Below are 24,087 nucleotides of genomic sequence, written 5' to 3'. Positions count from 1 at the left end.
CAATTGGTACATCAGGAGTGGATAATTGTGTTGACAAAAGTAGTGGTGGTCCACACATCTCTGGAAGTGGTTCATTGGCTTGCATCATGTTAGACATCATATTTGGTCCAGGACACGAATTTTTGTTTGCACCTGTTCCCTATAAGTAACATAAAGAATACAGTCAGATTTTCAGATTTTTTGTCAGTATTGGTAAGATATGATGTAGCACATTCATTATTCATGGAATTCCTTCGTGTATGTGCAAGATTATTGTGTTAACTAATAAACAATAGGTAAAGCCAATACCGCATAATCAGCTATAAAAGGCACCGAAATGACAATATAAAACAATTCAAACGAGAAAACTAATGGCCTTATTTATGTTAAAAAAAAATTAAACAAAAAACTTATATGTTACACATAAATAAACGACAATCACCGAGTTACAGGCTCCTTATGTCATGTTCTCAAATCTAGATATCATCTCCCATATAGAAAAAAAACGTGTGAAAAAATTAATCTATTATGTGTTGCTCTCCTAGATACAAAGATGTAGAACATATTCTATCATAATCATTTTGTAACTAGTGTTATTACTGTCTCCTCCATGCCTGTCATGAACATAAAAAAAATATTAAATAAATAACAGTTCTAATGCTCAGGTTGGTTGTCACCGTGCAACACAGTTAATAATATAAAAAAGAAGATGTGGTATGATTGCCAATGAGACAACTATCCACAAAAGACCAAAATGACACAAACATTAACAGTTATAGGTCACTGTACGGCCTTCAATAATGAGCAAAGCCCATACCGCATATATAGTCAGCTATAAAAGGCCCCGATAAGACAATGTAAAACAATTCAAGCGAGAAAACTAATGGCCTCATTTATGTAAAAACAAGAGGCTGTCACAACGACAGCAAACCGGATTTATTAACATTTATTTGTGTCCTGGCAATATCACAAGAACCATTACTGATGAATGGTGAAAGTGAAAATCGTCAATATCAGATTTGACCTCCATTTTGTCATCAGTATCAACATATAAAAATTTGAAAAGCTTAGATTGAATGGTTCATGAGTAAATGCAACAACCTGAATGGAAACGCCATTTTACGATCTTTCAAGAACCATAACTCCTGAACGGTAAAAGTCAAAATCGTCATTATTGAACTTGACCTCTATTTTGTCATCCGTAACAACATATTAAAATTTCAAAAGCTTTGGTTGAATGGTTCATGAGAAAATGCACGGACACGACAGGAAACACCATTTTTCAATCTTTCAAGAACCATAACTCCTGAAGGGTAAAAGTCAAAATCGTCATTATTGAACTTGACCTCCATTTTGTCATCAGTAACAGCATATTAAAATTTCGGAAGCTTTGGTAGAACAGTTCATGCATAAATGCACGGACACGACTGGAAACTCCATTTTTCAATCTTTCAAGAACCATAACTCCTGAACGGTAAAAGTCAAATTCGTCATTATTGAACTTGACCTCCATTCTTTCATAAGTAACAACATATTAAAATTTGGGAAGCTTTGGTAGAACAGTTCATGCGTAAATGCACGGACAACTCCATTTTTCAATCTTTCAAGAACCATAACTCCTGAACGGTAAAAGTCAAAATCGCCATTATTGAACTTGACCTTCGAATAGTTGTCAGTAATAACATATTAAAATTTTAAAAGCTTTGGTTGAACGGTTCAAGAGTTAATGCACGGACAACATTTTATTGCCGCCCGCCCGCCCGCCCGCCCGCCCGACTGCCCGACCGCCCGCCCGCCCGCCCGCCGTACATCCCCAAATCAATAACCGACATTTTTGTCACAAAAATCCGGTTAAAAATGAACGAAAAACAAATATGTAACACATAAACAAACGACAACCACTGAATTACAGGCTCCTGACTTGGGACAGGCACATACAAAAATAATGTGGCAGTGTTAAACATGTTAGTGGGATCCCAAGCCTCCCCCTAACCTGGGACCCCTACAACATAAGAACAAACTATAAAAATCAGTTAAAAAAGGCTTAACTCATCAGATAGACAAAAAAATAACACCATAAAGGAAAAACATAGAACTCCTTTTGTCATAAGACACTGTCAAACATCCAAACATACTATCCACACTCATCTGTGTCCACACTTGTTGTGTTAACTAAATAAATAGGGAATGAGTCCTGTAATGGAACACAGATGATGCCCCACTTGCATATCATAGAAAGTAATAAAGGGACATAACTAAAGAACAATAAAAGGGTTGCTACCCAAATAAGTACTTGATCTGTATTTTGTGGTATTGAACATTGTGTGTAAGTTTCATAGCATTTGGTTGAGGCAAACTAAAGTTAGAGAACAGAAATGAAAAATTAAACAATTTTTCCATTTGTAAAGGGACATAACTCTAGAACCATTACAGTGACACCACTAAAATTCAAACTTGATCAGTATTTTGTAATGAGCATTGCCCATAAGTTTCATAGCATTTGGTTAAGGCAAACTGAAGTTAGAGTAAGGAACACAGCTATGGGATGTACAGACAAACAAGGGTAAAACTTGCATAATAAAAAACATAGACAACGTCTATATATAAAACAGGCAGGTGTTTTGTTTAATTTATATGGGAAATACCAAATAATGATTCAGAATACATGTACTTGGACTTAATACTGTAAAGTTGTTTATTTTGAGTACATCTTATTAATTGGAGGTTTTATTTACCTGTTTCACGTCTCCTGTGCTGAACCCCATAGACCCTAAATATTGGTTTATTTACCTGTTCAGTGTTTCCTGAACTGGACCCCATTGACCCTGAATATTGATATTATTTACCTGTTCAGTGTTTCCTGTACTGGACCCCATAGACCCTGAATATTGATATTATTACCTTTTCCTTGTCTCCTGTACTGGACCCCATAGACCCTGAATATTGGTTCATTTTCCTGTTCAGTGTTTCCTGTACTGGACCCCATAGACCCTGAATATTGATATTATTACCTTTTCCTTGTCTCCTGTACTGGACCCCATAGACCCTGAATATTGGTTCATTTTCCTGTTCAGTGTTTCCTGTACTGGACCCCATAGACCCTGAATATTGGTTTATTTACCTGTTCAGTGTTTCCTGAACTGGACCCCATAGACCCTGAATATTGATATTATTTACCTGTTCAGTGTTTCCTGTACTGAACCCCATAGACCCTGAATATTGATATTATTACCTTTTCCTTGTCTCCTGTACTGGACCCCATAGACCCTGAATATTGGTTCATTTTCCTGTTCAGTGTTTCCTGTACTGGACCCCATAGACCCTGAATATTGGTTCATTTTCCTGTTCAGTGTTTCCTGTACTGGACCCCATAGACCCTGAATATTGATATTATTTACCTGTTCAGTGTTTCCTGTAAAGGACCCCATAGACCCTGAATATTGGTTTATTTATCTGTTCAGTGTTTCCTGTAAAGGACCCCATAGACCCTGAATATTGGTTTATTTACCTGTTCAGGAGTAGGCACATGAGTGTTTAACAGTTGCTCTGACTGAGGACCATTCCTAGACTCTTGGCAATTGTTGTTCAGGTGTCTATCAATTTCATTATTTGGACTGTTGTTATCTACAAAGAGTTGAAGGAATGTAAAATACAGTTATGAAAATATAACAAGAGTGCACACTCTGAAATGTTACGCCTTCTTTACTAATTATTGATATCATGTTGGCAGTCCTAAATATAACACTTTATTAAAACTGTCACATAAACCTAACATTTACCAAGAAAACTAAACAATGACTAATGACCCATAAAATTGAGGTCAAGGTCAGATGAACTATGACAGGCAGACGTGTACAGCTAACAATTCTTCCATACAACAAATTTACTTGATCTATTGCTTATAGTTTGAAAAAAAACTTAACTATAACCACTGAACCATGAAAATGAGGTTAAGGTCAGATGACACCTGCCAGTTGGACATGTACACCTTACAGTCCATCCACATACTGAATATACTAGACCTATTGCTTATAGTATCTGAGATATGGACTTGACTACCAAAACTTGTTCACTGATCCATGAAATGAGGTTGAAGTCAAGTGAAAACTGTCTGACAGTCATCAGGACCTTGCAAGGTACACACATACCAATTATAGTTATCCTATTACTTATCATAAGAGAGAATTTACCATTTAAAAAAATCTTAACTTTTTTTCAAGTAGTCACTGAACCATATAAATTAGGTCAAGGACATTGGACATGTGACTGACAGAAACTTCGTAGCATGATGCATCTATATACAAAGTATGAAGCATCTTCCACCTTCTAAAATATAAAGCTTTCAATAAGTTAGCTAATGCTGCTGCCACTGCCGTAGCTGCCGCTGCTGGATCACTATATCTATGTTAAACTTTCTGCAACAAAAGTTGTAGGCTCGACAAAAACCTAACTAGAGTCTCCAAGGAGCCTGTGTCACTCACCTGATATTTTTTATTTACAATTGATGCATGAAACAATAATGCAACATTCATACTTTTTGCTTAAGTTTCAGAGATAACAAGAATGTGTCCCAAGTACACGGATGCCCCACTCGCACTATCATTTTCTATGTTCAGTGGACCGTGAAATTGGGGTCAAAACTTTAATTTGGAATTAAAATTAGAAAGATCATATCATAGGGAACAAGTGTACTAAGTTTCAAGTTGATTAGACTTCAACTTCTTCAAAAACTACCTTGACCAAAAACTTTAACCTGAAGCGAACGGACGAACGGAGGCACAGACCAGAAAATATAATGCCTCTCTACTATCGTAGGTGGGGCATAAAAATCAAAAACTGCATTTTCCCCCTATGTTATATTCTTAGCCATGTCAGCATGCTGGTTGAAAGGCAACGTAACAGAACACATTTTTAAAACTAAATTTTACCCTGATGAAAATAGTGGCCAATATAAAAAAGAAGATGTGGTATGATTGCCAATGAGACAACTATCCACAAAATACCAAAATGACACAGACATTAACAACTATAGGTCACCGTACGGCCTTCAACAATGAGCAAAGCCCATACTGCACATAGTCAGCTATAAAAGGCCCCGATAAGACAATGTAAACAATTCAAACGAGAAAACTAACAGCCTTATTTAGGTAAAACTAGAGGCTCTAAAGAGCCTGTGTCACTCACCTTGGTCTCTATGTGAATATTAAACAAAAGACACAGATAGATTCATGAAATAATTGTGTTTTGGTGATGGTGATGTGTTTGTACATCTTACTTTACTGAACATTCTTGCTGCTTACATTTTTCTCTATCTATTATGAACTTGGCCCAGTAGTTTCAGTGGAAAATGTAAGTAAAATTTACAAATTTATAAAAATTGTTAAAAATTGACTATAAAGGAAAAAAAATAACTCCTTAGGGGGTCAATTGACCATTTTGGTCATGTTGACTTATTTTTAGGTCTTACTTTGCTGTACATTATTGCTGTTTACAGTTTATCTCTATCTATAATAATATTCAAGATAATAACAAAAAACTGCAAAATTTCCTTAAAATTACCAATTCAGGGGCAGCAACCTAACAACGGGTTGTCCGATCCATCTGAAAATTTCAGGGCAGATAGATCTTGACCTAATAAACAATTTAACCACAGTTAGATTGGATCTAAATGCTTTGGTTTTTGAGTTATAAGCCAAAAACTGCATTTTACCCCTATGTTCTATTTTTTGCCATGGCGGCCATCTTGGTTGGTTGGCTGGTGTCATATGGTATTTTTGAACCCCATGGTAAATTGTCCCTGGGGTCAAAATACCGCTATGGTAAATTGAACCCCCCTGTATGGAAAATTGAACCCCCATGGTAAATTGAACCCCCTGTTTTTTTCATCCTAGATGATTATTAGAACATTATACATTATTCTAAAGCTTACCATACATTAAAAAATCATTCATACAAGGAGGGGAGGTACATTTTCTATGCTTAATTAAAAGAAATATCTTTGCTTGGTATATAAGTGCTCTGAAGTCTTTACCAACAAAATGTCATTCAAAACACTTATTGACACATTATAACTAGACCATATGTAGCTTAAATGCTTTAATTATTTGTAATTATAACATATGTATATATATAAATATATATATATATATAGGGTAGTTTTGATTTTCCATGGTAAAAAAGGGGGAGGGGGTCAAAATACCATGGCAAAGTAAAATTTTCAAAATATCTTTTCCAGCAAGTTAAATACATACAAACTACTAATTGGTGTATTCTAATTACATTAAAGAGTTAGAATTGCCAGATTGTTAGAAATTAAAGGTCTAGAGTAGGGGGTTCAATATACCGCAGGGGGTCAAAATACCATGGAAAAGTAAAATTTTCAAAATATCTTTTCCAGCAAGTTTAATACATACAAACTACTTGTCGGTGTATTCTAACTACATAGAAGAGTTAAAATTGCCAGATTTTTTTTTAATTAAAGGTCTAGAGTAGGGGATTAAAAGTACCGCAGGGGGTCAAAATACCATGGCAAAGTAAAATTTTCAAAATATAGAGACTCCGCCTATCTTATCTTGATTGACAATTGAACAGTTACACGTGCTTAAAGTTCATTGACTTTATCTATATATAACACACTGGGGTTTTATAGCATGGGCAGTTCTATATAAGGTGGCAGAAACCAGTTATTTTACAATAAATCTTTAGAATTTCATGGATTTATGATTTTATTTTCTTGAAAATTCATTCAAGCTTATATACAAATAAAATGTATGGTTTCAAGGAACTAAGATGTGTGCGTGCTTATGTAAATATATAGAAAACCTTTAAATTTGGGTGTCTGTCCAGCATGGAGATTTTAAAATTTATAAATGCATTGCAAATAAGGCAAAAAATGTGATGCTCTGATACCAATCTAATCCTCACCTGCAAAATCCTGCTAAAAGCCGACAAGAATTTTAGCCAAAATTCAAGAGAGAAAGGATATTCAGTGAATTAGAGCCTTATCCGAACCTATCCTTACCATCAAAATCTCAAGATATTTTTGTTTACATAAAACTGAATTTTTCCCCCACTTTGATTGGATGCCGTCAAGTGAGGAGACCACAATTTTGACATCTGATTGGACCTATCAGTCATTCCCAAAAAATGGGTACAATTCAAATGTAGACACTGTTAAAAAATAAATTTCAACTGAGCAGAGAGAGAGTGTTGTTTTCTTTTGTGTCTATATCTAGTCTGTCATTTTTTTAATTTTTACTTACACCATTTTAGTTGTTTTCTAGTTTTAGCATTTTTTGTAAGACAAGGTAAGTATGAACGTATCGGAGGTTAGTGTTGTATAAAGTCATCTTAAAAATTGCATTAGAGAAAAACACAAGATTTAAATCCAGGCTCATGTGAAATGGATTACATTTACCACCATAGCAAACTGATTTATACGTATTATTCTGTATATATTGAAAGCAAATACCAATTTTAAGGTCTGAATTAATATAGTGTTTAAAAAATAATTCAAATAAGTAGTTTTCACAACTTATTTAGTAATAAATTTAAACTAATGAAATGTTATGCTGTATAATATTTTAGTTTCATAATACAGCTTTACAGGAAAAACCCTATTATTTATGTTTTGAATCACTTGTATGTATTTTTTATGCCTGTATTAGTCCACACCCCCATCTTTGTTACGGAGGTTGATATCAAACCAGTATCTGAATGCTGATACATAGTAACACTTAACTCTTTAATGCTAGCTTTTCTAAACAATTTATTGACATTACAAACTAAAAAACTGTTTTCTATCAAGTTATATGTTTCTTTTAGTCAAATGGACTTGTTCTTGTCAAAATCTCCGTAACGATTCATGAACTTTCACTCAAAAATATGTTTTACCTAAACCGAATACTGTTCAACTTAATTTTATTAGCTCTATACAGATAATGTCATCTTCCTTCACACCATAATGTATGTATTATACTCAACTATGAAGTTTTGGAGTCAAAATAGTTTCATTTCGAAAATTTCTATCCTCCGTAACGACATTTAAAACCTCCATAACGGACAATTCCAGTTCTTACCAACAGCAAACATATAAATGAATGTAAATATTGGAATTAAATGACAAACAAGACAACAGAATTGAACATTTTTCTTAGTAAATCGTTATCTAAAAAGAGTAAAGTCCTGTTAGAGAAAAAAAAAACTGTTTTCCTTAAATTTCTATCCTCCGTAACGTAAATCAATGATGTCGTCTATGATTGACATCACCTTTTGATTTTTATTAGTGATAATTGATGAACTGATTTGGTATCTATAACAATGTACAAGAATTTCAGTTGGTATGATCGTGTTTACATGCATCTTTAGATTTTTTTTATTTGCATAACCTCCGTTACATTGATGAGTCCTAAATAATCTTGAAAATGTTTGCCATAAACCGCTGTTAAAGTTATGATTGTCGTCGTAATTACACAAGTTGTGTTGTAGACTATTTCAAATCTAAGAAAATGGCTATATAACGTTTATTAAACGTTATAATGTTGCTCACATAATAGGGAAAAAACAAGTTAACATACCTTTCTCAAAACAACATTTTTTTTCTCAAAATCTGTATTTTGTTTGTCTGTTTCCTTTATAATAAATGATGTCTGCTACAAAAATGACTTTCGGCAGTGTCGGCAGCCGCTGATACTGATAAAAAAAGTCTCACAACTTAACTGTAAATAACTGCGTCACGGAGGTTATTTAAACGGAGGTTAGTTTTATTTACATTATACATGGAAATATGTAACAATATTGTTGAGTTGCTTTCTCAAAACTGATTATTGAGAAGCTTTATGGGTGCTTTCAATGAAATAATCATCATTTTGATTTGTTCTTGGTTAGTGCGTTCCAAAATACGCGTTACGTAGGTTGGATTCTTATATGCGACAATCGAAAAAAAGAGAAAGAGAAGATTTTTTTTAATTTTTCGTTTCATTGCAATAAAAGTTAAAGGCAGGATTTTAAAATTTGATGTATCAACTTTGCTTAAAGTCACTTTGGGCATGATTTCCAATCATATAAATATGTTTTGACTGTACCTAAAGATACGTTACGGTAGGTTATACGTTTATCGGCGACATTGGTTTAATGGGTAAATCAAAGTGTATATTATAACTTTTGATTCTAAAATATTTTTGTGGATCAAAATCAATATATAGTGTCAAATAAAAAAGCAAATATAATCATGATTTAGATGAAATAAAGTATTTTAATTCACACCGATATTTGGAGTTTTTCTTGGCGACATTCGGAATTCGTGTGATTTCCGTATATTGAATAGAAAATCACACAAATATATTTACGATATACATCACAAAAGAATATAATTTTATTTTGGTATACATATTAATCACTTAGAACACGAAAAAGATTATCTGTGACATATGTTAAGCTTGCATTTTGTGGTTATTTGCCGGCGACACTGAAATTTTGTAATTGTACCCATTTTTTGGGAATGACTGCTATATGTGAAGGAAATCCCCAACCTGTGTATGCAACTACTTACTTGTGTAGTACAATAGCCTAGAATTTACATTCATTTATTTTTTCAGTCCACATGATGAAATTATATACCTCAATACTTAACTATAACAAAATTTCTGCGTGGGACACATGTTCTGGTACACCAAAACTGGTACCTGCCACCTTTAACCAGTCATTGAAAACAATATATTTCCATTTTTTTAGTCTGATTGAGTTCTTTAGTCATTTACCATTAAAAATACATGCATTTTATATGGTTACAGCACAAAAGAAAACATTAGTAGGCTTTGTAAGACCAAATTTATTAAAGCATTATTTGCGTCTTTTGCCGTCATACTGCTTTGAATGCAAAAAAATTAGAAAAAAATGATTGTGTTCATATTTAATAAATTTTATTGTGTGAGTTTTCTGGTACAGTGTATGAATTATCCAACAGTATTTAAAACTACTTAAGTTTATTGTTTCATGCATGATATAAAACCACTTACAACTGATCTCAAGAAGTATTTTCCCATTGTTTGAGGTATTAAATAGTCTCAATTCTTGTCACTATCATTGTTCTGTTGAATGCAGTGCTGAAAAAGGCTTAGTTATGAATAAACTAATATTTTTGGTACATATGTTTCACTTTGTAGATCCATGATGCACTAAACTAAGTGTACATTTATTCGCAATCAGTCTCATATCTCTTCTCCACATGAGCTAGCTGTGTAGGCCGCATGTTGAAATTTTAGAATTGCCACACTATTGATGATGAGAGAGACCAGTTTTCTTATTTCTATAGCCTGTCCTATAGTATCAACTGTGTAGTAGACCTATAAAAAAAGAAGAATTAATATATTCATAGTTAAAAAGTAAATAAATAAGAAAATGTCCATATCATATGAAATAAATCATTATAACAGGTAATATACAGTATAATCAGCTTGTTCTTGTACTATGCTGAGGCTTATTTTACTTTTTTCTCTCTTTGTAATTGCTCTTTCTATATATTTTATGATATAAAATCATTGTTTGGTGAACATAATCATTTTAAAACTAATTAATTGAATGTCATTGTTTGTATTGGGATACAGAGTTATCTGTCTTGATATTTGATAATTCTTAAAATCCATGTAAAAACTATTTGCTTGCAAACAGACCTATACATTGACTGTGAATAAAAGAAATATAATACCACACACCTGTAGAACTCTTACAAAGGCACATTTTGTGATATGTTAAAATCATGTTTAGGCTTAAGGTGGCAGAAACCAGTTATTTTACAATAAATCTTTAGAATTTCATGGATTTATGATTTTATTTTCTTGAAAATTCATTCAAGCTTATATACAAATAAAATGTATGGTTTCAAGGAACTAAGATGTGTGCGTGCTTATGTAAATATATAGAAAACCTTTAAATTTGGGTGTCTGTCCAGCATGGAGATTTTAAAATTTATAAATGCATTGCAAATAAGGCAAAAAATGTGATGCTCTGATACCAATCTAATCCTCACCTGCAAAATCCTGCTAAAAGCCGACAAGAATTTTAGCCAAAATTCAAGAGAGAAAGGATATTCAGTGAATTAGAGCCTTATCCGAACCTATCCTTACCATCAAAATCTCAAGATATTTTTGTTTACATAAAACTGAATTTTTCCCCCACTTTGATTGGATGCCGTCAAGTGAGGAGACCACAATTTTGACATCTGATTGGACCTATATGTGAAGGAAATCCCCAACCTGTGTATGCAACTACTTACTTGTGTAGTACAATAGCCTAGAATTTACATTCATTTATTTTTTCAGTCCACATGATGAAATTATATACCTCAATACTTAACTATAACAAAATTTCTGCGTGGGACACATGTTCTGGTACACCAAAACTGGTACCTGCCACCTAATGTAGTTTTATAATAAATTATAAACATGTATTACTGATATGGATTAATTCAATTGGCCTCTAACGATGGTAACATAACACTAAGTTTCAAGTTGATTGGACTTTAACTCCATCAAAAACTACCTTGACCAAAAACTTTAACCTGAAATTGCACTATCATTTTCTATGATAAGGTAACCGTGAAATTGGGGTAAAAAGAAATCTTGATCATATCATAGGTGGGGCATAAAAAGTTTAACTAATACTAAAACTAACTTACTTAGATTAAAAAAATCTTTTAACAGGGGGTACAATGGGACAATTTTCCCACTCACTTCTGGCTCAAAAAACCTGTAATATAAAACAGAATTAATTACAATAAAATAAATAACAAAACTAAAAAAAGACACATCTACCTAAATCATAATACAAAATGCAGGATCATTGGTCCTGTTTTTTTCTTTCTTATAAAATAAATGTCTTTTGTCTTTTGTCTTAACTCATTTTGTAATCTAAATTATTATTAGAAATGGTTTTAAAAAGAAAATATTTTATTTAATCTTTAAATTTTTTTAAGTTATGTATCAGTTGAACAAAATAATCTAAACTGCCCAAAGTAAAAAGTCTTAAAAACTGTAAACTTCCTATGTAAAAAAGACCGCAAGTTTAAAGTCATAAAAACTTTAAAGTATCTTATGTAAATAGTGTAAATAATGTTGTTGTGTTTAATGATTGATAATTTTCATTACTTTTGTTCATTTTTTGGTGGTGGAACTGTTTGACATACGAAAGTATGGTTACCCTATAAAAGGTGTAAAGATCAAGAGAAAAAGAAGAAGGTTCGACAGAATTTAGACAAGCTATTAATAAATACACTTTATCTACGTTCTATGTTGAACTGTCAAACTTGACCAATACTTAACGCTTCCGGTGGGCGCAAGAAAAAGAGTAATTTTGTAAGATAACCAAAAATATACAAGTGAGTATAAAGTTTGATTTGATTTTGATTTTTGGTGTTTTACGCCACTTTTAAGCACCACATTTAGGCTATTTCATGGCAGCCAGTTTTTATTGGTGGAGGAAGCCAGAGTGCCTGGAGAAAACCACCTTTGAAAGGAAAACTGACATTCCTAGTCCTAGTCAATAAAGTTTGACAAATAAAAATAGAGAAAAAAACTAATAATATTAAAGCAAAGTAATAACAAGAGGCTCTCAAGAGCCTGAATCGCTCACCTTATTTTTTTTGGTTAAATCTCTCATCAATGATTATTTTGGCTTTTCAATTTATTTAAATGTTCTTTGAATCGTCCTATTTTCTTCAAAAGCAAAAAAAAAAAAAATTTCTCCTATGTTCTATTTTAGCCATAGGAGCTATGTTTCTGACATACAAGGAAATGAAATATAAAATTTATACTAGATACTCTGAAACTCATTTAGCCTAAGTTTGGCTGAAATTGATACAGCAGTTTCAAAGGAGAAGATTTTTTAAAGTAAGTCAACATGATGAACAAATTGTGAAAAAAGTCTTTAAAGGGCAATAACTCCTTAAGGGGTCAATTGACAATTTTGGTCAAATTGACTTATTTGTAGATCTTACTTTGCTTAACAATTTTTGCTATTAACAGTTTATCTGTATCTATAATAATATTCAAGATAATAACCAATAATTTAAACCAGGTGCTCCGCAGGGCGCAGCTTTATACGACCGCAGAGGTCGAACCCTGAACAGTTGGGGCAAGTATGGACAAAACATTCAAGCGTGATACAGCTATGAATTTGGATTGTGATAAAATTTTTGACATTACATGGTTTTTTTTACACAAAACAAATGTCAAGATTTTACAAATCAATTAAAGATTTCTTCTTCAAACTTATTTAAATCTAAAATTAAATAGTCGACACAGCATAGGTTTCTGACACAGAATGAATGTGGTCTAATGAACTTAAAAAATTTTTTTTGCCTTTGAGCAATTCACTATGCTGTTGAATATTAATCCTCTAAAAAAAATGGTTGAAGAAATTTTCTTTTTATTTATGAAATCTGAAATGAGAAAAATTTAACCCCCCCCCATTTTTCTTTTCACATCCCTGTTTCCCTTTTTCCAAAACTGAAATCAATTCAAATTTCTAATGGAGTTTGCAACAATAACTACTCTTTTAAATACATCATAAAATATTAAAATGTAAAATAAAGTGCTTGTTATCACTGAATGGTAAAGATTGGTTGGTAGTAAAAGTGAATATACATTGTTTATTGTATAAAACAATAAAAAAAACCTTCATCAGCAACATTTAATATTGGCAAATTTCCAATGAAGTTATTTACATAAAGTTATTGGCAAATAAAAATAGAAAATGACATCATAGTCATGTCTGGCAAATGTCCAACATACATTATCTAAAAACATTTTAGATAAGATAAGGAAAAAAAGCTTCATCAGCAACATTTTATATTGGCAAATTTCCAATGAAGTTAATTACATAAAGTTATTGGCAAATAAAAATAGAAAATGACATCATAGTCATGTCTGGCAAATTTCCAACATATATTATCAACTACTATTCTATACAAAGAAAGATAACTCCAATTGAAAATTAATTGCTATTGCACAATATTGTGCAATTAGATATTTCTTGCTATTGTGCAATACTGTGCAATTGAAAATTTCTTACTATTGCACAATACTTGATATGGAATCCTGATTTGGACCAACTTGAAAACTGGGCCCATAATCAAAAATCAAAGTACATGTTTAGATAAAGCATATCAAATAAGCCCAAGAATTTAATTTTTGTTAAAATCAAACTTAGTTTAATTTTGGACCCTTTGGACCTTAATGTAGACCAATTTGAAAACTGGACCAAAAATTAAGAATCTACCTACACAGTTAGATTTGGCATATCAAAGAACCCATTTATTCAATTTTTGATGAAATCAAACAAAGTTTAATTTTGGACCCCCATTTGGACCAACTTGAAAACTAGGCCAATAATTAACAAGAGTGCACACGCTGAAATGTCTCGCCTTCTATACTAATCATTGATATTATGTTGATAGTCCTAAGTATAAAGCTAAGCTTTATTACAACTGTCACATAAACTTAACATTAACCAAGATAACTAAACAAAGACCAATGAACCTTGAAAATGAGGTCAAGATCAGATGAACCATGCCAGGCAGACATGTAGAGCTAACAATGCTTTTATACAACATATATAATTGACCCATTACTTATAGTTTAAGAAAAATAGACCAAAACACAAAAACTTAACACTGTGCAATGAACCATGAAAATGAGGTCAAGGTCAAATAAAACCTGCGCGACTGACATAAAGATCATAAAATATTTCCATACATCAAATATTGTTGACCTATGGCATATAGTATTAGATAAAAAGACCAAAACTCAAAAACTTAACTTTGACCACTGAACCATGAAAATGAGGGCAAGGTCACATGACATCTGCCCGCTAGACATGTACACCTTACAATCATTCCATACAACAAATATAGTAGACCTATTGCATAAAGTATGAGAAAAACAGACCAAAACACAAAAATTTAACTATAACCACTGAACCATGAAAATGAGGTCAAGGTCAGATGACACCTGCCAGTTGGACATGTACACCTTACAGTCCTTCCATACACCGAATATACTAGCCCTATTGCTTATAGTATCTGAGATACGGACTTGACCACCAAAACTTAACCTTGTTCACTGATCCATGAAATGAGGTCGAGGTCAAGTAAAAACTGTCTGACAGACATGAGGACCTTGCAAGGTACGCATATATCTAATATAGTTATCCTATTACTTATAATAAGAGAGAATTCAACATTACAAAAAATTTGAACTTTTTTTTCAAGTGGTCACTGAACCATGAAAATGAGGTCAAGGACATTGGACATGTGACTGATAGAAACTTCGTAACATGAAGCATCTATATATACAAAGTATGAAGCATCCAGGTCTTCCACCTTCTAAAATATAAAGCTTTTAAGAAGTGAGCTAACGCCGCCGCCGCCGGATCACTATCCCTATGTCGAGCTTTCTGCAACAAAAGTTGCAGGCTCGACAAAAATCTAAGTACATTTTTAAATTCAGCATATCAAAGAACCCCAAAGATTCAATTTTTGTTAAAATCAAACTAAGTTTAATTTTGGACCCTTTGGACCTTAATGTAGACCAATTTGAAAATGGGACCAAAAATTAAGAATATACATACATAGTTAGATTCGGCATATCAAAGAACCCCAATTATTCAATTTTTGATGAAATCTCACAAAGTTCAATTTTGGACCTTTTGGGCCCCTTATTCCTAAACTGTTGGGACCAAAACTCCCAAAATCAAACCCAACCTTCCTTTTATGGTCATAAACCTTGTGTTTAAATTTCATAGATTTCTATTTACTTATACTATAGTTATTGTGCGAAAACCAAAAATAATGCTTATTTGGGCCCCTTTTTGGCCCCTAATTCATAAACTGTTGTGACCTCAACTCCAAAAATCAATCTCAACCTTCCTTTTGTGGTCATAAACCTTGTGTTTAAATTTCATTGATTTCTATTAACTTATACTAAAGTTATTGTGCGAAAACCAAGAATAATGCTTATTTGGGCCCTTTTTTGGCCCTTAATTCCTAAACTGTTGGAACCAAAAATCCCAAAATCAATCCCAACCGTCCTTTTGTGGTCATAAACCTTGTGTCAAAATTTCATAGATTTCTATTCACTTAAACTAAAGTTATAGTGCGAAAACCAAGAAAATGCTTATTTGGGCCCTTTTTGGCCCCTAATTCCTAAAATATTGGGACCAAAACTCCCAAAATCAATCCCAACCTTCCTTTTGTGGTCATAAACCTTGTGTTAAAATTTCATTGATTTCTATTCACTTTTACTTAAGTTAGAGTGTGAAAACTAAAAGTATTCGGACGACGACGACGACGCAGACGACGACGCCAACGTGATAGCAATATACAACCAAAAAATTAAAATTTTTGCGGTCGTATAAAAACTGCAAAATTTCTTTAAAATCATCAATTCAGGGGCATTATACCTGAAAAACCAGTTACCCAATTCGGCTGAAAATTTCAGGACAGGTTAACCTTGACCTAATAAACACTTTAACTTCTTGTCTTATTTGCTCGAAATGCTGGAGTTTTTGAGATATAAGCCAAAAACTGCATTTTACCCTGTGTTCTATTTTAAGCCATGACGGCCATGTTTTTTGACAAAATAAAAAATAAAGCACAAACTTTATTTTATACACCCTACTGATCATTCAGTTGAAGTTTGGTTGAATTTGGTTTAGTAGTTTTAGACGGATCAAAATCGAAGCACACACTTTGTGCAGGATAATCTAAGGAACAATCATGCTAAGTTTCATCCAAATCCATTCAGTAGTTTCAGAGGAGAAGATTTTTTAGTTAGCAAATGTGATGAACAAATTGTGAAAAATTGTCATTAAAGGACAATAACCCCTTAAGGGGTCAATTGACAATTTTGGTCATATTAACTTATTTGTAGATCTTACTTTGCTGATCATTTTTGCTGTTTACAGTTTATCTTTATCTATAATAATATTCAAGATAATGACCAAAAACTGCAAAATTTCCTTAAAATTACCAATTAAGTGGCAGCAACCCAACAATGGTTTGTTTGATTCATCTGAAAATTTCAGGGCTGATAGATCTTGACCTAACGAACATTTTCACCCCATGTCAGATTTGCTCTAAATGCTTCCGTTTTTGAGATATAAGCCAAAAACTGCATTTGACCCCTATGTTCTATTTTAAGTAACAGCGGCCATGTTTTTGGACGGATCAAAAATCGAAGCACACACTTTGTGCAGGATAATCTAAGGAACAATCATGCTAAGTTTCATCCAAATCCATTCAGTAGTTTCAGAGGAGAAGATTTTTTAGTTAGCAAATGTGATGAACAAATTGTGAAAAATTGTCATTAAAGGACAATAACCCCTTAAGGGGTCAATTGACAATTTTGGTCATATTAACTTATTTGTAGATCTTACTTTGCTGATCATTTTTGCTGTTTACAGTTTATCTTTATCTATAATAATATTCAAGATAATGACCAAAAACTGCAAAATTTCCTTAAAATTACCAATTAAGTGGCAGCAACCCAACAATGGTTTGTTTGATTCATCTGAAAATTTCAGGGCTGATAGATCTTGACCTAATGAACATTTTTACCCCATGTCAGATTTGCTCTAAATGCTTCCGTTTTTGAGATATAAGCCAAAAACTGCATTTGACCCCTATGTTCTATTTTAAGTAACGGCGGCCATGTTTTTGAACGGATCAAAAATCGAAGCACACACTTTGTGCAGGATAATCTAAGGAACAATCATGCTAAGTTTCATCCAAATCTATTCAGTAGTTTCAGAGGAGAAGATGTTTGAAAAATTGTTAACGACGACAGACGACGACGACGACGGACGCCAAGTGATGAGAAAAGCTCACATGGCCTTTTAGGCCAGGTGAGCTAAAAAGGGGGAAGTTCCCTTTGCTTTTCGTTTATCACACTGTTTTATTTATCAATACTTTTGTACACTAAAATATTTTAAAGGTGCGTACATCACAATCAATCATAGATATTTATATGTCTAGCTCTATATAGCTTTTTCATTTTATGTCACTTACTTTGTTTTTAAGCCTTTTCCTAAAATAGAAGATTGAATTTAAATTAATACCATGAAACCAATATGAGAGGGAGACTGGTCCTCAGTCAACGTATAATTGTTCCGCCTAACTGAAATTACACTTGAAACTTTGTCATAAACATTAATTATGTCCTAATATCTGTACCTGTTGGAACACTTGAAATATTCTATACAATTCATTCCATAAGGAATATATACAGTATTATTATATGACTATAAGTTTTCTGTTTTCTCATTGGCTAAAAGCATAGAAAATCCTCTTTGATAAATCATTAAATTCACAAAGGCAAAAATCACAAGAAGATAATAAAAGGAGAAGGTCAGGTAAGGACCGATTTTGGCCTCAAATTTCAGGTTCATCTAACGAAAGATTTTGGACACTTTTTAAACACTTAAGTGTCTATTTAAATTGATTCAGTTAGTTTAAGTGACAGATTTTAACTGATTAAGTCATTAAAAACCCTCCGATTCAAGCTTAAATATGAAAAATCTATCAAATATGCAAAAAAACCGTCACCTTTCAGATGGTTTTTGTCAAAAATGAAAGTGGCCGCATCCGTGTTCATCCTCAACCTTCATATATGCTATGTATTATCATCAAATGCAACTTGCGTTTCAAAATTATGAATGAACACGAATGCGGCCACTATCAATTTAACTAAAATGCTAAAATTGTGAAGATTTCAGTAATTTAGCATGACTAAATGATGTTAGTACCCGATATATGTGCATTGTATTGTCAAAAACAGCCCATATTTGTGTAGCAGAAACATTTTACTTTCCAATAAATATCTAAAAGATTACATTTTCACAATTTTGCAAAACTGTTATATTTTTGGGCCAAAATAGTATCTTACTGAACCTACTCCTTTGTAAGGGTCTGCGGAACCCAGTGTCTAGCCTACTTTTGCTGTTAATCACACACTCAACAAAAATGATGAAAAAAATCAATAAAATTATTCCTCTTGATTCTATCTTTTGATTATCAGAAGCTTCTGTCCAAGTTTGGTAAAAATCCAGTATAGTTTAAGAATCTTAAAAATGTTTTAAGATTCTTAAACCAAAAGTTGTCTGCTCTATTGGTCGGGTTGTTGTTGCTTTGACACATTCCCCATTTCCTTTCAAAATTTTATTTAAGTCCATTTCTAAGTAAAATACGGGAAAAATGGAATTTTTTTACCTAATTTACTTCTGGATACTATCTTATGATTAGAAACATGCTTCTGTCCAAGGTTGGTACAAATCCAGGATAGTTTAAGAAAGCTATTAAAATTTCAAAACCTTAACCACAGAGTGAATATTTGTGGACGCTGCCGCTGATGACGACGCTGACGCCAACAGAATGTAGGATCACTATGTCTCGCTTTATTGACTAAAGGCGAAGGCTCGACAATAAGATTTGGAACAGCGTCTGTGTACTAAATATAGATATTCCAAGGTAACATCTTTTCTTCTGTATTTTGGTGTACTTTTTTAATAATTTTATTGAATAGTTCAGCTTGAGGCTTTTTAGGGAATTAATTGATGGGGGGGGGGGGGGGTCGGAAGAGACTTTAATCAAAATTTGATGGGCGGTGGTTATTTCAAGAAAACACTTAAAGGAAATATCTTATTAAAAATTACGCATGGTGGGGTCAAATAAAAAGTGCCTTCCGACATCAACCCCTCCCCCCCTCCCACCGCCGCGATACATTTATTTTCGGAACAGCCCTTATGAAAATTAGCATCTGCAAAAGCAAATGATACAGTAAGTATAAAAATAGGGAGCAATTTTAAAGTATCTTGGGCAAATACTAGAAAAAAATGGAGACAGATACAAAGTCATGATGTTCAAGAAGTTATTTCGAGTTAGACTTTTCTATAATTTGATTTATTATATACTTAGTAGTAAATACAGATAAATGGTATGTGTAATACAATCAATGGCAAGCGTGCTGTATCAGCCACCCGTGATGATATTGATATCGACACGGTTGCAAAAGCTTTATCACACCTTTAATCTGTATGACGTCACGTCATCGATTGCAGTCACCTTTATCAAATCCCTAATCTGTATGACATCATTTCAAACCTCCTTATCTGTATGATGTCATGATACATAAAACACATCTACTTGAGGTATATGAATATAAAAGTGTATATGATATGGCTTTTTCAATATCACATATCATATCAACCCTCAACCAATATAATCCCTTTGAGCAGAGATCTTGGGATTATATTGGTGTCTCGGGTTGATACGGATGCGATATTGAAAAAGCCATATGATGTTCTCTACATAATTTGTACCAAAAGTAGTATACTTAACATAATGTATAATATCTTTTTCAGATAGAACAGGCCATATAAATTTGTTTTCATCAGAAAGTTGACTTAAAATCTGAAATGTTATTATTTCATTGAGCGAAGTGCTTGGTTTGCATACTCTTGTTCAAGCATGGGAACTGCATTAAAAATGGATTTGATAATAGGCAGTGGTTATGATTATGTTAAAAACATTACAATAACAAAATGTTATTGGCCATAATATTCTGTATGTCCAAAATCAGGAGACTCAGTGAATGTCCAAAAAGTTGGCGACACTTAATGCTTTCATCATTATAAATAACTTGTTATTTACATCATACTTCCGTGTGACACACAGAAATATACTGACAAAAATGACAAGTAGATTTCTATGACTCCACACTGAAATCTTCTACACTGTCCAGTAATTCAATGGTTAAAATTGAGAATGGAAATGGGGAATGTGCCAAAGAGACAACAACCCGACCATAGAAAAAAACAACAGCAGAAGGTCACCAACAGGTCTTCAATGTAGCGTTGTCTTTTATTATTGCGGTGTAGCATATTTTTTGTTTGTTAATTGTTTTGTACATAAATCAGGAATTTAGTTTTCTAGTTTCAATTTTTTTACATTTCTCATTGTCAGGCTTTTAATAGCTATATATCTATGCAGGTATAATAATAATCATGGTCTTTATTCATTATTGAAGGCCATACGGTGACCTGATAGTTGCTAATGTTCTACATCATTTGGTCTTCTGGATAGGTGTCAATCATACTATATATACTTTACTGATAACTGAAACAAATATACATCTATATACTATATACAAAATCATCATCTTATTATTAGTATTTCAGTATCAAAATAATTAAGTACACAAGTTTACTATATGGCAAAGCTATAAAAAAATAATAAGAAATGTATAGCTTACCATGATGGTAACTTGCAAAACCTAGTATGTTGCTAGAAGTTACTTCTCCTTTAACACTCTACAATATAATTTTATAAAAGCATGTGAAACAAATTTAAGAACAGAATAATTTTTTTGTTATTGTATTAGCATGCAAATGCATTGGTTGACCTTAGTACAGCACATTGTGTATGGAAAAAAGTAAAATCATAAAAATACTGAACTCCAAGGAAAATTCAAAAAGGAAAGTCTGGCTCAATCAAATGGCAAAATCAAAAGTTCAAACACATCAAATGAATGTCATATTCCTGACTTGGTACAGGCATTTTCTTATGTAGAAAATGGTGGATTGAACCTGGTTTTATAGCTAGCTAAACCTCTCACTTGTATGACAGTCGCATCAAATTCCATCAAAATGTCACCGATGCGTGAACAAAACAAACAGACACAATAGGTAAAAATGTAAAAAATAGGGGTACAGCAGTCAACATTGTGTTATCATCTTAATCACTATAAAAACAACAAATGTATGGACTGTGTAGTTTTTGCTTCAACCTTTAAAACCATTTAAAATTAATAAAAATTGTAAGGGTTCCGCGGAACCCAGTGTCTCGCAGTACTTTTGCTGTTAGTCGCAGGCTCAACAAAAATGGGGAATAAATTAAATTATTTAAATTTTCCTTTAGATAATATCTTTTGATTGTTAAAGAAGCTTCTGTCCTAGTTTGGTAAAATCACAAGATGGTTTGTGAATCTAATAAATGTTTTTAAATATACTATCTTATAATCATAAACAAGCTTCTGTCCAAGTTGGTAGAAATCCAGGATAGTTTAAGAAAGTTATTAAGATTTCAGAAACTTGAACCATTAGTGAATATTTGTGGACACCGCTGCTTACGCCAACGGAATGTAGGATGGCTATGTCTCCCTTTTGTCTCAGTAGTTTTAGAGGAGAAGTTTTTTGTAAGATTACAAAAGTTAACTAAAATTTGTTAAAAATTTACTATAAAGGACAATAACTCCTTAAGGGGTCAATTGACCATTTTGGTCAAAGCGCTTACTTTGCTGAACATTATTGCTGTTTACAGTTTAACTCTTATCTATAATAATATTCAAGATAATAACCAAAAACTGCAAAATTTCCTTAAAGTTACCAATTCAGGGGCAATACCCAACAACAGACTGTCAGATTTGTCTGAAAATTTCAGGGCAGATAAATCTTGACCATCTGATAAATAATTTTACCAGCAGATTTGCTCTTCATGTTTGGTTTCGGAGATATAAGCCAAAATTTGTATTTTACCCCTATGTTCTATTCTTAGCCATGGTGGCCATCTCGGTTGGTTGGCCGTGTCATAGAACAAATTTTAAGATCCCAAATGATGATTGTGGCCAAGTTTATTTAGTTACATTTGTTCCAGTAGTTTCATAGACGAAGATTTTTGTAAAAGTTAACTGATGGCGACAGAATACAGACCCCAAGTGATGAGAAAAGCTCACTTGGCCCATTGGGCCAGCTGTCCAGAGCTAAAAAGGCTGCGCATTCAATTCAGGAACTAACACATAATTGTGATGTGTTTTCGTCCCAAGTCTGCTCATCCTATACTGAATATTACTGTTTTTCCATATAAACTTGAGTACATCTTTAATTATGCACATACACTGTATAAAGAAAACACCTTATCGCTACTCCCTGATGATCAGGCCGCTTGTACTATTGACGCATATGTAACGGTTTATTTCTTCCTCTGTGATATTTTATCCTGAGGATAATTTGTCCTGGTAATTTTTTTCCAGGCATGGTATTTCACAGGTTGATTTTTTCCAGAGGAGTGAAAATCTATCTGTGTTATGCAGATAGTATGTACTGGTATATATTTGCCGTACTATATTTCACAGAACCGTGTGAAATAGAGTCCCATTAACTACTATGTAAATTACTCACAATCGATATATACCTGACAATAAATATAAAATGTTTCACAAAGGTAGACCAAATTTGCATAATTTATCAAAGGGAGGTAATTATGATTAATTTATATTTTAAAGATATTAATATAATATATTTCTAAATCTATTTTAGTGAAATTTTTCATTGAAACTTATTTTTTATATATTAATTTATATAAAAAGATGACTTACAACTTGATTTCATAAGACAGATAACATTTCACAGGTAAAATATCCAATATATTTTTCTGCTATGATTTATCTGATTTCCACGGTTTTACAGCAACGATTAACTACTTGGATGTCTTCTCCTGCAAACAGAACTTGTCAGAAACATACATAGCAGAATCTTCAGTTTGTTGAAGGAGGCTAATTATCCGACAGAAACAGAAAACAAGAACACCAAAAACAAAGTCGATGACCATAATTTTTATGAATATTTTGAAAGAAGTAAGCTGGCATCAGCATATTTATTAACCTTACCGTAAGGGCTGGCTCGGTGGCCAAGTGGTCTAAGTAGACCAACTACTGTACCACAATCCATTCAACACATTTAGTGAGTTGGAATACTGCACGGGGCAGATGCATTCGACTTCAATTGTAATTGACTAGGATAGTCAGTTTTCCTACAAAAAGTCGATGGTTCTCTCCAGGCTTCCTCAATAAGAACTGTTCGCCATGAAATAGCACAATCATGAGAGTTGTGAAAGTGGCGTTAAACACCTACCAATCAATCAATCAACCTTATCTGACAAATATTTCTTGTGTTCAAAATGTTAAGTTGTTTACCTGCTTCAGTTTCTCCATTACGAAAGCCACACCATTAACAATATTACGCAACATCTAAAAATATATAAAAAAAAACATTCTAAAACAT

The 24,087-nt window shown here is 32.8% G+C and overlaps 2 long non-coding RNA genes across 2 annotated transcripts; one reads left to right on the top strand and one right to left on the bottom strand.

The window, feature by feature from the left end:
* LOC143057675 (uncharacterized) lies at positions 1-21,410 on the bottom strand. The gene is made up of 5 exons (XR_012972785.1): positions 21,282-21,410; positions 18,041-18,059; positions 11,654-11,724; positions 3,488-3,603; positions 1-139 (listed from the first exon to the last, which is right to left on the bottom strand). It is a non-coding gene; the product is annotated as an uncharacterized LOC143057675 (long non-coding RNA).
* On the top strand, positions 12,032-20,778 carry LOC143057676 (uncharacterized). Its single transcript, XR_012972786.1, has 3 exons — positions 12,032-12,352; positions 19,353-19,498; positions 20,392-20,778. It is a non-coding gene; the product is annotated as an uncharacterized LOC143057676 (long non-coding RNA).
* Positions 21,411-24,087: the final 2,677 nt, after the last annotated feature.

This window comes from Mytilus galloprovincialis, chromosome 13 (assembly GCF_965363235.1).
Source record: "Mytilus galloprovincialis chromosome 13, xbMytGall1.hap1.1, whole genome shotgun sequence".
Taxonomy (NCBI): Eukaryota; Metazoa; Mollusca; class Bivalvia; order Mytilida; family Mytilidae; genus Mytilus; species Mytilus galloprovincialis.
The sequence above is the reverse complement of the archived record's forward strand: the minus strand, read 5'-3'. Positions and strand labels throughout refer to the sequence as shown.